Raw genomic sequence first — 10958 nt, forward strand, 5'->3', positions numbered from 1 at the left:
TTTTATAATCATGTGATGCAGTTAAAAGAATATACTATACTGCAACACTATGAAGCGTAAAGCAAGATAAAATAAGCGAGTGATGGGATATTTTGCTAATAAATGATGGGTTCCAGAAGAATAGCATGATAACTTCATTTGTAGCATAATCAGCAGTGTTACTTTACTTTTAAATGTAATGCATTACAATATGGCATTACTCAACTGATTGCATTCTTTAGGTACTTTCTATTAAAAGTAATACATGAATGCATTAGTTATTTTTGTGAACTGTAAGGGCCTTTTTCACACCCAAAAGTGAATTTAATAAGCCTCAGGCTGAAAAAAGTGCCTCAGCAAACCTGCTCCCAATTCCTCTCAACATGGAGACACACGTCAGCGAATAAATAGGAAATCAAAGTAACTTTTGCTGATTTGAAAAAGCAGCTCGGATATTTTTTTTTGTAAATTTTTAAAGCAATTTCTTATTGACTAATTAAACCAGATTACGTAACTTGAGTTACTTTTAATGTGTTACCCCCAAGTTCGTTTTTATGACGATAAAAGAGCAGAAAATGCTGTTTTCAAAATGATCTGGATTCATGTGGACGTAGCCTTACTATAAGTGCATATATCACGTTACTTAAGTGTCAGTTACTTAAGCAGGTACCTAAAGATGCAAATCGATGATCAAGCCGAAATCGATGAAAAAGCATCAACAAACATTGTCAAAGTCCATATCATCAGCATTTGTCCTTTCAATGTTAATGTCCAGAATACATCGAAAGGCCAGTAGTACCATCCATTAGTCCCTCAGTAATCCCAGTTTCTTCAAGGCTTCCCTTCGGTTCTCTCCATTTGTACCTTGTGGAGAGATCATCACACTTATTCCGGAGCGATGCAACTTTTGCCCGTCGTTTCCTGGATGAGCTGCAGCCGCTTTGAGTGATTTGGTTGAGTCTTCAACTTGATGGGCGATGCCAAAGTCCTTGGCACTCCCTGCAGAAAAAGGTCGAGCTCTGCTCTTTCGTAACTGACCTGGAGACAACTCAACTTGGGTCCTTTGAGGGTTTGTCGTCTTTGGCACAGGGTTAGCAGCCATTCGAGATCTTGTGCGCTCCAGGGACGCCGTTTTGATCTCGTAGGATCTTGTTGCTTGGTTTTTTAGTGAAACTTCCCTGCTTTTCTTATCTTGGTACTTTAGTGTGTCTCCCAGATGCACGTCATCTGGTATGGGGCTTTTGGGAAGTCTGGATGGTTCCCGAATGGGATCTGTTGGGTTACAAAACGACTGAGGACGAGTTTTAGCTTTGAATGTTGGTGAATGAGAAGGAGACCCGCCGTGGCCCGTTTCTATCTCTTCGTTCTTCAGCAGGCCTAATTTTTTCAAACGCCTCCATTCGGATTTTCTTTGGATCCATCTGAGTTCGTTCGGTTTGAGGAAGTAAACGAATGTGTGTTGCCCGGGTCCTTGTGGCTTTTGAAGACGATATTCGATGGGAGCTTCTTGGGTTTGGGTGCCACAGCCGGTGGGCTTTTGGGATCGCTGGACTCTTTCAGCGCAGCAGAACTGTGTTCTGAAGATGGCAAAGGCATCAGGGGTTTGTCCGTCGCAGACTGTTGCACAACCATCAATGGTGTCAAGTGAGGAGCTTTCTTCAAGGAGGCCTTGTTGCATGGGTTTCCAATCACATTGTGGGATAACGGTCCACTTGATGTGCATTCTGGATCTGATTTGGTCACCTTTGTTGGCTTGATGGATCCACCAGACTCTATTTTGGGGAGTTCGGGAACCCTTTCCGGTGGCTTGTTGTAAACAGGAGGCGGTGGCGAATAAGCAAGGCTTATTTTCTCCACTGGTTCATCCATGAAGTCTGAGGGTGGAGGAATGAATTCAAGCGGCAATTCTGAGGAAACCTTCTCCCTTGACCTCCAAACTCTTAGGTGCACCATCTTTGGCTTTCGAGTAGCTTTGTAAACTTGTTTGAACTGGAGGTTCGGGTGTGAATGAGGGTGGCAAGTCCACCACATCAACTGACTGTCCAGTGCTTTTTTTTGGAAGATGCTACTTTTGAAGTAGCTTCTTCTGGAACGGTCCGTCTTGGTTGGTGAAGGTCAGGGCTTGATCTAAACCCATCAGGTGCATTAATAAAAGCCACAGGTGTTTCCTTGGGCGATGTTTCCATTGGTTTGTTGACTATCTTGGCATTCCCACTGGCAAGGAGTGATGGAGGTGGCACAAGGTACTTCTGAGAAGGTTTACGGTCTTTTCCAGTCACTTTGTTTGGATCCTCATGGGCTGACAGCTCTGAAGGAGAACATTTATGAGCCATTACTCAAACAGACCATTTTTAAAGGTACTTTCATGTATTCTGTTAGTGCTTACCCTCAGATCTGTTCTTGTGCATGGATGTTCGCTGAGCAGTGTTTTCTTTCAGGCCATTAATTGGGCAATCAGACTCGTCGTCAGACAAACCGCTGTCATCTTCTACCTCCAGAGACTCAATGGTCTCCTCCAGGAACATGAGACAGGCTCTCTCCTCAGCAGAAAGGTAACTGTCATCACTCTATCGAACAAAGAAAAATGTGTTTTTTTCATTTTTTTTTAAAATAATTTGATACTTTTATTCAGCAAAGAATGTTGAAATTGCATTAATAATAATAAAAAATGACTATTATGTACATTTATAATCTCATAAATTGCTGCAACTTCAAATAAGTGCTGTTGTTTTAAACTTTCTATTAATTTAAAGAGTCATTTAAATTACAATTTATCAAAGTTTACCAAAAAATATGGAGCAGCACAACTGTTTTCAGCACTGATAATCAGCAATGCATCTAGAGATTTGTTAAAGATCATGTGACACTGATAGTGTTCACCGTCGGTTTGATTACATGTAATTTGTAACTAACTGAATGATTAATAATGTAATAAAATTACAAAAATAAACGTAAAATAAATTACATTTTACAATATATTTATATAGAAAACAGTCATTTTGAAAAAGTAATATTTTCACAATTTTTTTTTATTAAATAAATGCAGCCTTGGTGAGCAGAAGATCCTTTTTTTTCAAAAATACTAAAAATCGAGAGTCATTTTATCATTGATGTTTGTAAATGTTTATTATACAAATTTATTTGAATATTTGAATGCACTGTGCTTTAAAAAACTTTGAAATACTTATAAATTTACCAAATAAATTTGATCAATAATAATAAAAAAGAAAACATTCCAACAAAAATATTATATAAAATAATTAATAAAAATACTTTAACCCAGAATTGGTTATATATGATGTATTTTTATGTTATGTGATTATTTTTTATTATTTAATTTAATAAAAAAATGTAAGGTGATTGATTGAAAGTGTTATTTTATATAAGATAAAATCACACCATGTTTCCTTGTTCCTCTTTTAAGAAGTACTTATTAAAAAGCAACTTTTCAACCCCATAAAGAGAACAGACAGTTCCTCATGTTTGAAAAATCAAACGTGGTTCACCCAAAAATGAGAATTTTAATGATACCTTTTCTAGTGTTTTTGTAGCTTAACAGACCGGATGACTATGAACTGTATTTGCATGGAAAAGATCTTCTTAAAGATTTCCTCATGTTCCGTGGAAAAAATGACCGCAATAGCAGGTGTAGAATTACATGATTGTGAATCAGTGTTTGTTTTAGGTGCACTGTTCCTTTAATGTTCTGGGAAATGAATGAATGGCGTCATACTCACAAATCCAGAGTTGCTGCTGAGCACACTATCACAGCTTCCTGCACTGTCCATCACAGACACAGAGTCAATGGAGACGCCCCCGGGCCAGGTGTCACTTTTTGGCATTGCGCATTAGAGGAGTTCAGCTGCTGGTGCAGGTCTTTAAAGAGCTTATAATAATGGAAAATAGAGGATCTATCAAAAAAGACAATGAAAGCAATCAAAATCAGCAAAAGAGCAATGATATTCAAGTGCTATAACACGTCTCAGCTTAACGCAGCACATGTAGCAAGGTTATTTTTTATTATATAATGAATAAAAAGAAAACAGACAGAACAGAAAATGAAAAGAGCAAGCTAGTGTTAAAGGACTTTTTTGCTTTTGTTTATTGTATAATAAATAAAAAAGAACAGGAATAGATAGAATAGAAAAAGAATAGAAAAGCTAGCGTTTTTTTTTTTTTTTTAAGAAAAACAAGCAATTAGTAAATTAATAGATTGAAGTCTAAAAAGGTCCTTTTTTTAAAGAACATAATTAGAGTAGAGATCGCTAGAGTTAGATGGTCAAATAACGATGGAAGAGATGTGTTTTTAGCCGATTTTTGAAGATGGCTAAGTATTTAGCAGCTCATTTAAAAGTCTATGTAAGTGACTTTGTGCCTCTTTGGGATGCATCATACAGAAACGTACATTTGCAGAACACAAGCTTCTAGAGGGCACACACACACACACACACACACACACACATGATTGTGATTAGATAATAGGCCTGTACTAGCCTATATGAATATGCAAATCATAAAGTGCATGGTATATATTTAAAAAAGTACAATGGTATTCTCCATCTGATCTGAATTTTGAGGTGAAAATGGGAGGAGGACGATTTAATGTCAATAAAATTCACAAATGTTGCCAATTAATTTCAGTCCATGTCTCAGAAAGTGTATTTTTGTTGGTAATTTCACAGCTGTAATACCATAACATGTTGGAGAGTTCTGCTTTTCAATCGCTAATGTGCTGAATCTGCTCTAATTACATCCGCTAAGTAATGAATGGGGGGGGGGGGGGGCTGATTTCTCGTTCATTCCGTTGATAAAAAAAAAAAAAAAAAATAGCCAATCAGCATCGAGTGTTCACTTTCAGTGCTGAGGAGACTAAACCTCGCTTCTGGTATATCAACCAATCATCGTAGAGATGTAAATTACATGCTTTTAGTTTTAACGTCTCGCGCCGCGCTGTTAAAGGGGGGGTGAAATGCTATTTCATGCATACTGAGTTTTTTACACTGTTAAAGAGTTGGATTCCCATGCTAAACATGGACAAAGTTTCAAAAATTAAGTTGTACGTTTGAAGGAGTATTTCTGTTCCAAAAATACTCCTTCCGGTTTGTCACAAGTTTCGGAAAGTTTTTTTTCGAGTATGGCTCTGTGTGACGTTAGATGGAGCGGAATTTCCTTATATGGGTCCTGAGGCATTACCAAATTACCAAAGAAAAAACAGCATTAAGGGACCAGTGGATGGAGTTTATTTTTACAGAGCATCAACGGAGTTGTGCAAGTGTTTGTGTTTGTTCCCTGCATTTCGAAGATGCTTGTTCACAAGACCCAGTTTGACACGGATTTGCGTATAGTTTATTTCTTAAGGATGATGCAATCCCAAGGAAAAAGGGTCACGATCGTGTGTTGGAACCGCAGGCGGTGAGTAAAACTGCTTCAAATATCTCTGCCTCCTTGTTAGTGCGTCCGCCTCCCATGCCGGAGACCTGGGTTCGAGCCCCGCTCGGAGCGAGTCGTTGCTGCTGCTGCTCTCGTTCAGTTTCAGCCTCTGGATCTGATTCTGGATCATAAATATACGCTGAATCTGACTGTTAGCCATGGTTGTTTGGGATGATGGTTTTTTCCTCATGGTAATGTCACAGCTTCCAAACGCTCTCAACGCAAAAGCGCTCGTGATTCTTTAGCTTCGCCCACACGTCACGCCTCCAGCCGCTCGTGTTTTTCCGGGAAAAATTGGTACAGACTATCTTTCTCTTATGAATATAATAAAACTAAAGACTTTTTGGAGTTATGAAGGATGCAGTACTACTCTATAGGTACTCAAGATTAACAGGAGATTGAGTGAAAACGAGCATTTCACCCCCCCTTTAATTATTACAGCGCTTTTAGTTATGTTGAGTAGCGATATTGAGCATTTGGTTGCCACCAGATTTACCAATCTGCCATTAAAACAGTAAATATAAAAATAAAGGGAGAACACGTCTAAGCTGGATATAGGCTACATTAAATAGCACAACAGGCAGCTGTCTATTAATACTGACTTTTATGAACGAATGGATGTTTGCTGATCGGACAGGTAAGCGAAGTTATATTATCTTACTGTATGTGTCTCATTTTCTTTAGGTGTTCTGACTAAAAGCAACCGAAAAGCCATTTTAAAGTGGTTAAGCAAATAATAATAACAACAACAACAATAAATAATAATGATAATAAACCAGCAGGGATCCCCAGACCAATACAATTACGTGCCTCTTCTATTTTAAAACCCACGAGGCGCTGATAACATCATTTGTTTCTCTGTCAGCAAGTGTCTCTATCACAATCATCTTGGTACAAATGACGGAAGTCACACTGTTGACGCCACACTGTGGAGATGTGTCTGAGATATGAGTCCAGCACAGACGGACTCTCACAGCAGTCTGGCTCAGAGATGGGAACATTTGGCATAGTTTTGTTCACGGTTTTTGGGGATGAACCTATGTTTGTATCAGTATCATTGAGATGCTTTTATAGTTTTAATTAATATTTTGAATTTGTTTTATTTTCGTGTTAAATATTTAGTCATTTTGTTGTGTAATTTTTATTAGTTTACATTATTACAATATTAATTTACTGAATTAATTTGAAGTATATCCCAGTTTATTTATTAGTTTACCTTATTACAGTATTTATTTATTTATTTATTAATATGTCCATTGTTAATTCTGTTTTAGTTATTTGTATACCAAATACAAATACTTCCAATCATTCAACTTTAGCCAAAAAATAAATAAAATAAAATAAATAATAATAATAAACATATATTTCTTAACATAAAATGCATAATACATAGGACAAATATTGGGTCAAATTATTTTTTAAATTAATTATTAAGCATTTTATGTAATATATATTATTTGTTTATTTGTTTTAATAAAGTATTAAATAATGTTAAGTATATCTAAGTTTTATTATTATTATAATATTTATTTATTGTTTTTTAATATGTCCATATATTTTTTTTTAATTTCAGTTTTAGTTGTTTATATATCGAATTAAACTAAATTACAATAAGAAATGTTGCCTAGCTGAAATAAAATAATAAAATAATTGTATTTTATTTTGTTTACTGACTAGAACAAAATATTTATATTTTTATATTAAATCAATTATAAAAGTTGTAATATTAATTTTCATTTTACAGTAGTTAAATATAATAACCCTAGTATGCATCTATGTAAACTGAATCGATTACTGAATAACTGATTAATTTATCGCAAAATACACACAGCTATTTCTTTGCTCTGTTAACCATCTCTGATTAAATGCATTCGGGTCATTGTTCGTCCCCATCAGGACAGACCCCAGCACTGTTTGCACGCAAAATGTTGGTTTGCACAACCTGCAAATTGATTCGTTCTTCAATGAATGTCTAAGCACAGATGGCTAGACGTTCAGTTAATATCTGCATCCACCCTTCAGACAAGTGAAAGAACAGAGGCCTGTCTGACACACCTGTGGAGATGAGCAAATCAAAATAAAAGCACAGCAAATGAAAGAGCTCAAAGCCTACGCCCAGAGAACACAATGTGCCCAGATTACTAATATCACTAACTAAGAGCGGATGACTTCAGAATGAAACTGCTGAAGGTGAAATCATCTATGGGTGAAATCATCACACCACAGAAGATTATACTGCCTTCTTAGATGCCTTGGACAAATTCTGAAGCAGAACTGTGTATTTATTTTGTGGAGAAGGCAATCCCAGAATGCATTGCAAAGATCTTGATGAAAAAAATCCTTCAGCAATCATTCTGATATGTTGATTTGCTGCTCAAGAAACATTTCTGATCATTATTAATGCTGAGAAAAGTTATGCTGCCGAAACCGAAATCATAATAAACATAAATAAATCATCATAAATGCCCATTTTTGATCAACTGAAGGTGTCCATGCTGAATAAAAGTGCTTTCTTTAAAAAAAGGAAAATCTTTCTGACCCCCAACTTTTAAATGAGAAAATATGTGAACGCCCAAAAACTCAGAGCCCACATGCAAAAACAAAATGAACAAATCGAGCGAGTCTGAAAAACACAGATGACAGCAACGTCTGGAGATTGTTAGCCGCCAAAGTTTCCAAGTCATTCAGCATATTTCAGGCGCTGTGCCTCGCTGAGGTGAGGTAATCACAAACACACACCTCTCCGTGACTCTGTGAGAGAAACAACACAGCGAAGAAGGCGATGGATTCGGCTGTGTTTGCACAGGAATGCCACTGCGCCTGATGATGTCTCCTGTGTTACCAAAGTCACTTCACCCTTTGACTTCAGGATGGTCCGTCTTTAACTATGACTAGAATGCAAACAGGTGAAATCTGATCGGTTTGATGTGCAACGGAGCTCAAAGAAGCTTTGAAACAGCATGAAGTAATCCGGTCCTGCGTTGCTCTTGCTCTTGAGCCCACACATGCTATTGCTTTCATAAAGTGAATGTCTTTACGTTTTACACGAGGAAGTGGAGGCTTAAAATAGACCCAGAACACGACCAGGACATCAGTGTCAAAGTGAGGCCAACAGATATCTGCGCTTGTTTCGTTTAATTGAAAGTTTGAGAAATTATAGTCGTAAAAAACAAGTAAATGTGCCGTCAGCATCAGCATCCGAAACTGACTGAACTGAAGTTCAATGATGACTTAAAATTAACATAAGAATACATGATACAGCGTTATTATTCATTAAAACTATTTTTAATTTTATGTGATTTTGTCTGTTGGTTTTCAGTATATAATTAGATAATTACAATTTGAATTTAGGAATAATTATTAATTCAATTTAGATTTTATTTTTCTATTTTACTTAAAGATTTAGTAATTTTGTTGCTTTTCTCATTTTTCTTTTTTTTTTACGTCCATGTACTAAGATATTTTAGCTTGAGTAATGAGATTCATTAAAGGAACAAACTTTTTCATTTGGAGTAAAGTTTATTTATTTCAAATCGCAAAATATTGTTTTATGGGTTTTGTTAACTATAATGACCCTCATTTCAATTACGTAAGTAAAATTATTTTACTGAATATTTTTTTTTGTTTTATACATTATGTACTTTTAAGTAGAACCACCAAATTTCAGCATTTCTTTACATTTATTTATTGAAAAATATGCCAGAGAATGTGAAATTGATTAAAGGTCAACGATGAGGTCAAAAACTTTTTTACTTGCATTACTTAGTATAAGTAGGTTTTCTATTTCTGATTTAACATCTGATCATTATTTTAAAACAATGATCATGATACTTGGAAGAAATACTAATAAACATGTTTAAAAAATGATCATGTACATTCAGAATATTCAAGGTATAAATAAAATATTTTATAACTTTATATTACACTGCTCTGTGGAATAATCTATTAGGATTGAACTGTAGCAGCATTCTGTGCTCGTTTATTTTAGTGTAATGATGCTGACCATAACTAAGCATGGTCACAGACAACTACACTAGTTACTAGAAATATCTGGCCTGTGACGTGAAGAGCAGTCATCTGCGGCTCCTGGCAAATCATTTACTGAGAATAAACACACAGTCCACATCCATCTGCAAAGTACACATTAAAACAGCAAACCTCTCTGTTTGAATATTCAATATACTCTATATATCAGTCATACACAACACCAATATATGATGAACCCTTCGCCAAAGAAAGATTTATGACCAGCCCTTGGCTGTGTATGTGTCAAGTGCACTAAACACTAAATAAAACCACAAAAAAGCATGCTTTCGGCTTCATCAAATGAATTAAACGTGTTACAAAAATGATTTCTGATAATCCTAGAACAATGTTTTGCTCCATACGCAATGGTTTTTCAGCAAAAGTTAAGTATAATTTCTTCCAGATCAATTATTTAGTAGGAGTTCCAATAGAAATTTATTTTTAAACAATATTTGAATATATATATATATTCTGGGCAAATGACTTTTGAATCATGAAAAAAGCTGCTGGTTTTCAAGAAAATGTAAATGACCTAAAAGGAATGATGAATGATATTTTAAAACACAATATTAAACCAAAATGTTAAATCCTCACTCAAGTGAATCATTTAAAGTACATTAAACACAAAATGCATGAAATAACAGTGTTTAAAGGGTATGTGAACAGGGATTTAACACCTGTCACAAATTACTGCCTTGACAGCACACATGAAAAACTACAGACATATACCGTACAGGTAACCTGTTACCTATTTGCGATACAAAATATGTTTACTTTACGATTTCAACCTTATTATATGATTATTAATGCGTATGAAACACCATGTCGCCACAAGAGCCTGGAAATCGCGTGAAAGATCCATCGAAAGGCAGATAAAAGTCTTACCTGTCCGTCAGGAATTGCAGTCGCTCACCTGCGTGACTCTCAGCTCTAAACTAAAACACCGAGCCTGTGAGTCTCTTCACCAGCGCAGCGCTCTCAGCCAATCAGAGCATGCGTTACACACAGAGCCGCATCTGATTGGCTGAACGCCGGAGAGAGCGTGTAATCAACAGATCACAGTCCGTAAACACTGCAGTTCAGAATGAAATAGTACCTTACTGCACAGTAGACGTATAATATGTGACCCTGGACCACAAAACCAGTCATGAGGGTATTTTTTTGTGAATGCCACAATATTAAACATACAATGCTGTCACAACCTCATCAGGTATTTCCTGTTGAACTGTCATCAGGTGAACATCTGAACAACATGTATTTTGAGGTGCAGCTCATCATACTATATTACAGTGTTTCACTAGTTAGCAGAAAACCAGTTACCTTACCTTAATGCTCAACAGGAACAGACAAACTGATTGTCATTTATGCTAGAACCACGCAGGGCTGCATTTCCCAAAAGCATCATAAGCCTAAATTGATCGTAGCTCCATTGGTTTCAATGTGTCTACGATGTGCTTGATATCGTAGTTACTTCATCCCAAAATGAAAATGTTATTAATCACTTACCCCCATGTCGTTCCAAA

The 10958-nt window shown here is 36.1% G+C and overlaps 1 pseudogene; it reads right to left on the reverse strand.

Annotated features, from left to right (window-relative positions):
- Positions 1 to 756: 756 nt before the first annotated feature.
- LOC113041308 (specifically androgen-regulated gene protein-like) lies at positions 757 to 10399 on the reverse strand (annotated as a pseudogene).
- Positions 10400 to 10958: the final 559 nt, after the last annotated feature.

Source organism: Carassius auratus, chromosome 23 (assembly GCF_003368295.1).
Source record: "Carassius auratus strain Wakin chromosome 23, ASM336829v1, whole genome shotgun sequence".
Lineage (NCBI taxonomy): Eukaryota > Metazoa > Chordata > Actinopteri > Cypriniformes > Cyprinidae > Carassius > Carassius auratus.